This window comes from Rhinoderma darwinii, chromosome 3, assembly GCF_050947455.1.
Source record: "Rhinoderma darwinii isolate aRhiDar2 chromosome 3, aRhiDar2.hap1, whole genome shotgun sequence".
Taxonomy (NCBI): domain Eukaryota; kingdom Metazoa; phylum Chordata; class Amphibia; order Anura; family Rhinodermatidae; genus Rhinoderma; species Rhinoderma darwinii.
In genome coordinates, this window is record NC_134689.1 from 395,340,625 (window position 1) to 395,347,854 (window position 7,230).

The following is a 7,230-nucleotide window of genomic DNA, read 5'->3' on the forward strand; positions in this document are numbered from 1 at the left end:
GTTCATTTGGACCCTTCTGTATCCTTTTTTAACATCAATAAATTTTGATTATTTGTATTTTAAGTGAGTTTTTTTCAATATACTTTATAAAATGTGTGCCCGAACAGGGACTTGAACCCTGGACCCTCAGATTAAAAGTCTGATGCTCTACCGACTGAGCTATCCGGGCTCTCAGCTCATGGGATCATGGGATCATGGGATCATGGGATCATGGGATCATGGGATCATGGGATCATGGGATCATGGGATCATGGGATCATGGGATCATGGGATCACTTTCCACTGGAATCGTCTCCTGTCTGATGACTTTTTTCTTATGGCGTCTACACCTTCTACTATACAAATCCATAATATGTTTATTCTCTAGTACGTTACAATTACGACTATACCAAATTTATGGAGGTATTTTAAGGTTTACCACTTTTGCACAATGAACTCCAACACAAAACAAACAGGTAGGAAAATCGATGTGATATAAAATAGTATAAATCTTTGTAATGTTTATGAATCTTAAAAAATTTGCATTTCTGTGTATTTTATTACAGACTCTTTTTGTATTTAACATTACTTGTTTTATTTTTTATTATTAATTTCACTTTTTTTTTTAAATCCTATAGGGGGATTTCTCATTTTGATTTTTCTTTTCTGTACGGTATATATCTATACACTGATTATACACAGGCAGTTGTTAGGGCATACCGCGGTTTGCCCTAACAACAGGAAATATGGTCAGACAGCCCTGGGGTCCTTCAATGGACCCTGGGCTGTCTGGCCATACAAGGTATGAGCCTCAATCGCATTGCAGGGATTTCCTGTTGCGTGATTAAAGGGGGGGTCTGCCCCTCTCATTTTCACTGTGAAAGCCGCGGTCAGCTTTGATCATGGCATTCAAGGGGTTAACGGCGGAGAGAAGCGGTTTCTCTCTGCCGTTAGAGCGGGGCTGCGTAGCCATCGACCCACTCCTCATCGAGTGGACATTTTTTGTGTGACACAGAACGAGAATGCTCGTCCTAATGCGGCAAGCACCCGCCGCTCAGGATAAGTATTTTCGTCCTGTGTCGGCAACCAATTAAAGTGCTAGTGCCAATCTGTGAAAAGCTGGCAGCGCTAAAATGCATAGTGCAATGAGGGGCGAATTATCACATACAAACAGGCACACAAAAAAAAAAGGAGCGAATATTCGTCCGGGGTCACACGCATAATGGCTAATGGGGCGGTGTATAAGAAAGGTCTGGCCGATGGGAATAGGTAAAGCACGTATGTGCCAAATCAGTAATAAATAAACAAGATAGAAGGGCCTACACACCTGTGTACAGCGTCCAAGTCAGGGTAAAGTGGAAAATCCGCCGGAAGTGATGTAAGTAATGAGGGGCGGGGCGGGGGGGCATCTGCCTCCAAAAACATGGTGCCATCCATGCAGGAGCTAGGGCGGTGTGGCTTTTGCAGCACATGACGTGCCCACATTCACTGTGATGCATAAAGGAAGGAAATATACTCCAAAAATATGGCAACATTTTGTTTCCCTCGGAGTCCTGTGTACACAGTCGCATACAAAAGAGGCCCGCAGCAAAGTGGTAATTGGACTATAGGAAACAGCTGAATTCAATTATGAAGACGTGTGTCCCAATACATTTGTATAGTGCAAGGGTCAGAAACGTTTGTTATTCCAGCTGTTGGGAAACTACAACTCCCAGCATGCCCTGACAGCCAGAGGCTGATAGTGCATGCTGGGAATTGTAATTTCACAACAGTTCGGGTATGTCTACACAGAAATTTCAAGCGTATTTTGTGGCGTAAATGCCTCGAAATACGCTAGCTAAACGCCTACAAACATCTGCCCTTTGAATTCAATAGGGAAAAACGGTGTTTAGTTCAGACAGGGGTTTTTTTTTTACTGCCGCTGTTTAAAAAAAAAAAAAAATGGTGCTTAAAAAGGAGCATGTCACTCCTTCAGCTGTTTTGGGGCCGTTTTCAATTGTGTCAATGGAAAAACAGCGCCAAAAAAACATTTTCGGCCACAAAAACGGCTGAAAACCAGAGGCTGTTTTCCCTTTCGTTTTTGATTTTGCGTGTGAACATAACCTTAGAGTGCCAAAGGTTGCAGACTTCTGATATAGTGTATTCATAAAGTGCTAAAGGTGGATAACTTCTTAGGCCAGGACTTCACCTAGACTTGTATTACTACATAATCAATTTTAAAGAGGCTCTGTCACCAGTTTATAAGTGCCTACACTTCTCCTCATTCACGTCCATCTGTATTCACAGCACAGCATAATCTGGCGAGATCCCACTGTGACGGGGCTTCCTCCCACAGGTCCTTCACCGGAGCGATGGAAGACTGAACAGACATCGCCTCCAGCCGCTGCTGATTCGGCTAAACGTCCTGGCACGGCTGGAGGCGATATCTGTTGACTCTTCCATCACTCTGGTGAAGAACCCGTGGGAGGAAGTGACGTCACAGCGTGATCTCGCGAAATTACGCTGTGCAGTGAAACAAGCTGGGCTAGAATGAGGAGCAGTGTATGACGCTGATTCGTCAGCGTCATACACTTCTTTTTACTACGTCCACTTAGTCATTAAGAACTAATTAGCATAAATATAAAATTGTGCATAACGTGCTAAAAAATTATCGTTTTTCAAAATAAAAACCACTGCTGTTATCTACATTACAGCGCCGATCACATTATGTAGGAGATAGGGCACTTATAATGTGGTGACAGAGCCGCTTTAACTATTGACTGTTATCTGCAGCCCGATATAAAATGCAACTCAATATATTCATTTGGGCTTCAACTATAGCTCAATAGTTAAAGGGGTTGTCGACTGTTTTTTATAGTGATGACCTATCTACAGGCCACTGTATAGCGGTCGGGGCCATCTGCTTCCAGCACCCAGAGGCAACTGATCGGTGTGGGGTCCGTATGTCAGACCCCCACCAATCATATACTGACAACCTATCGAGTGGCTAGATCATCAATATAAACTACAACCCCTTTATAATCAATAACACCAATCTGCAAGATGTCTAGTAGGTTTACAGAGATAAAGACAATAACACATTTTCTATTTTCAACTGCGTCGTTCAGTCTCCAGTCTCTCTCTGCGATTCGAGGATATTAACCCCTCAGGCTGAGACCAAGTCCCCTTCGCCATTTGTCCTCTCATGGGAGCTCCCCAACCTGAGCTGGATGCGTCTGTTATCCCTCTACTCTCCACGATGGTGACCAATCCACCAGCAGAGGTGATTACTAACTTCAGATAAGGACCCTACTAAACATGTTCTAAGCCAAAGACCAAGGAGCAAGAACCTGGCAAGAAAGTCCCAATTTCCCCTGCCAGGTAAGTATTCAAAAAGTCTAACAGATTTACAGAAATCAAGACAAACAATATAATTTCTTCTAATTTTGACTGCATTGTTCAGTCTCCAGAGAGACTGTCAAAAATTGCAATGCTGACTGTATTTCAAGTCATCACAGCGGGGTATTGGTAAAAAGTTTTCAATCAGCAATAATCACGCCTCAGATAAACCTCATGGGCTATGATACTGCCACTGCGCAAAGCTGACCATCTACCAGTGCGGTATTGAGTGCCCGCTACAGTGTAGTGATTCAGCCTGTGGAGACACCCGGCAGACAGGAAGTGCAGAGCTGGGAATTCTGGGAGTGGATATGCTAATAACACATTCATCCATTGTAGGGGGTTGTTGTCTCAGCTGTAGTCGATCTTACCTGCAAACGCTGATGCTGCTGCAGAATCAACTGCAGCTTCTGGTGCCGATGTGGCCGTCACGATGCAGGACCTGTGAGTGACGTCACAGATCTGCACTGTCACAAGCTGGGCGTTCTGAAGAGAAGAGGATGTTACTTCTCTTCACAGCGCCCAGCTAGTAAATGTATTAAAAACGCCCCGATGTACGCACATAATACACACCCACTTGGACTTTTACTTTTAAACACACCCACTTGGATTTTTGCAAGCCTCATTTGCATAATTACAAAAATGGTCATAACTTGGCCAAAAATGCTCGTTTTTTAAAAATAAAAACGTTACTGTAATCTACATTGCAGCGCCGATCTGCTGCAATAGCAGATAGGGGTTGCAAAATCTGGTGACAGAGCCTCTTTAAAGTCCTTATATTAAGGACATATAAATGGGGCAGTGTGCTATCGTATATAACGTTAGTTGTTTGAGTGTGGACTGTTTTGTTAAGGACAGGAATGTCCAAAGGGTGTTTTCTAGAGTAAAATACTCCCAACAATAATGACTCAGATAGCCTTACCCATAATAGTAGTCCTGGTAGCCTGGATACCTACAGTGAAGGAAATAAGTATTTGATCCCTTGCTGATTTTGTAAGTTTGCCCACTGTCAAAGACATGAACAGTCTAGAATTTTTAGGCTAGGTTAATTTTACCAGTGAGAGATAGATTATATATAAAAAAAAACAGAAAATCACATAGTCAAAATGATATATATTTATTTGCATTGTGCACAGAGAAATAAGTATTTGATCCCCTACCAACCATTAAGAGTTCAGCCTCCTCCAGACCAGTTACACGCTCCAAATCAACTTGGAGCCTGCATTATAGACAGCTCTTACATGGTCACCTGTATAAAAGACTCCTGTCCACAGACTCAATGAATCAGTCTGACTCTAACCTCTACAACATGGGCAAGACCAAAGAGCTTTCTAAGGATGTCAGGGACAAGATCATAGACCTGCACAAGGCTGGAATGGGCTACAAAACCATAAGTAAGACGCTGGGTGAGAAGGAGACAACTGTTGGTGCAATAGTAAGAAAATGGAAGACATACAAAATGACTGTCAATCGACATCGATCTGGGGCTCCATGCAAAATCTCACCTCGTGGGGTATCCTTGATCCTGAGGAAGGTGAGAGCTCAGCCGAAAACTACACAGGGGGAACTTGTTAATGATCTCAAGGCAGCTGGGACCACAGTCACCAAGAAAACCATTGGTAACACATTACGCAGTAATGGATTAAAATCCTGCAGTGCCCGCAAGGTCCCCCTGCTCAAGAAGGCACATGTACAGGCCCGTCCGAAGTTTGCAAATGAACATCTGGATGATTCTGAGAGTGATTGGGAAAAGGTGCTGTGGTCAGATGAGACTAAAATTGAGCTCTTTGGCATTAACTCAACTCTCCGTGTTTGGAGGAAGAGAAATGCTGCCTATGACCCAAAGAACACCGTCCCCACTGTCAAGCATGGAGGTGGAAGCATTATGTTTTGGGGGTGTTTCTCTGCTAAGGGCACAGGACTACTTCACCGCATCAATGGGAGAATGGATGGAGCCATGTACCGTCAAATCCTGAGTGACAACCTCCTTCCCTCCACCAGGACATTAAAAATGGCTCGTGGCTGGGTCTTCCAGCATGACAATGACCCGAAACATACAGCCAAGGCAACAAAGGAGTGGCTCAAAAAGAAGCACATTAAGGTCATGGAGTGGCCTAGCCAGTCTCCAGACCTTAATCCCATCGAAAACTTATGGAGGGAGCTGAAGATCCGAGTTGCCAAGCGACAGCCTCGAAATCTTAATGATTTACAGATGATCTGCAAAGAGGAGTGGGCCAAAATTCCATCTAACATGTGTGCAAACCTCATCATCAACTACAAAAAACGTCTGACTTCTGTGATTGCCAACAAGGGTTTTGCCACCAAGTATTAAGTCTTGTTTGCCAAAGGGATCAAATACTTATTTCTCTGTGCACAATGCAAATAAATATATATAATTTTGACTATGTGATTTTCTGTTTTTTTTTTTTATATATAATCTATCTCTCACTGGTAAAATTAACCTAGCCTAAAAATTCTAGACTGTTCATGTCTTTGACAGTGGGCAAACTTACAAAATCAGCAAGAGATCAAATACTTATTTCCTCCACTGTATGTGCAGAACCCCGACGCGCGTTTCGCGATATCCGCTTCCTCAAGGGGTATATCCATTGATTTATATGGAGAGTATAATAGATTGGATGGAGCAAGGTGTTATAGATGTGTGAATAGATCCATAGAATAACATGGGCTCCGTATACCGGAATATTCTACATGGAATGGAAAAGGATCCCAGAGTGTGAATGAGGCCTATAGTGGGGGCTGCACATAGTGGGATCATTGCAGTCCACCGGAATACATCATTTGATGTATGACCCCAGGCCTCCTGAACATGGGACGGAAATGCTGTAGAATTGTAGAAATTTTGATCCGTTAATGCAAGACAAATTGATATGCTGTAGAGTGAGAATCCATACCGCAGGTCAATTTCTTCATGAGTTTTATGCAGCATGTGGATGAAGATTTTTCAAATCTTATCCACTTTGCTACTACAGTAATATGCTGCAGATGTTTCATCCACAAATCCGCTGGAAGCGATGTAAGTAATGCAGGCGGGTGCAGCTGCCTCCAAAAACATGGTGCCGTCCATGCAGGAGCATGGATGGCTGTTAGAAGTGGGTTTGGCTTTTGCATCACATGACATGCACTCACACGCTGTGATGCATAAAGGGAGGAAATCTCCTCCAGAAATACGGTGGCGCCAGTTTTTGTTTCCCTCAGAGTCCTGTGTACACAGTCACATACAAAAGCGGCCCGCAGCAAAGTAGGGATGTCAGGTATACCCTTCCCACCCCTGTGGGGGTCCTTGTACATAATAGTCTGCATCACTCTGTCTATTTTGGAGCCCCAAAGTGAAATGCTGTCCTGGTAATGGCCCTGCAAACAGTGGCAAGTGGGGACCATGCCTGTGTGATGTACAGTGGCACGGGCAGAACCTATTTACGCAGGATGAGCGCTTTGCCCTCAATAGTGAGCTGTCTGAGGCTCTGCAGTCCAATCTTCTGATGCACTTTGGCCAAGCGTTCTCACCAGGACTTTAGAACTGCACCTTCCTTTCCAAACCAGACTCCTAGAATTTTGATGAAGTCTAGTTTGATGGTAAATGGTAAGGAAGACAGGTGCCCACCCTCACCCTCGAAGAGCATTTTCCAATTCCAGACTCATCCATCAGACGGCCAGATAGAGAAGCGTGATTGATCACTCCACAGAACACGTTTCCCCTGCTCCGGAGTCCAGTGGCTTTACACCACTCCATTCGACGCTTGGCATTGTGCTTGGTGATGTAAGGCTGGCACGCAGCTGCTCGGCCCCCATGACATGAAGCAGAGCGTTGGCACTATGCCCCTCAGCACTTGGCTCTTTTTTTTTAATAGA

At 44.0% G+C, this 7,230-nt stretch overlaps 2 non-coding genes across 2 annotated transcripts; both read right to left on the minus strand.

Moving 5' to 3' along the window:
• Positions 1 to 96: 96 nt before the first annotated feature.
• On the minus strand, positions 97 to 169 carry TRNAK-UUU (transfer RNA lysine (anticodon UUU)). The gene has a single exon. It is a non-coding gene; the product is annotated as a tRNA-Lys (tRNA).
• A 3,252-nt stretch (positions 170 to 3,421) lies between these two features.
• On the minus strand, positions 3,422 to 3,562 carry LOC142751329 (U4 spliceosomal RNA). Its single transcript, XR_012882880.1, has one exon. It is a non-coding gene; the product is annotated as a U4 spliceosomal RNA (small nuclear RNA).
• Between the last annotated feature and the right edge of the window lie 3,668 nt (positions 3,563 to 7,230).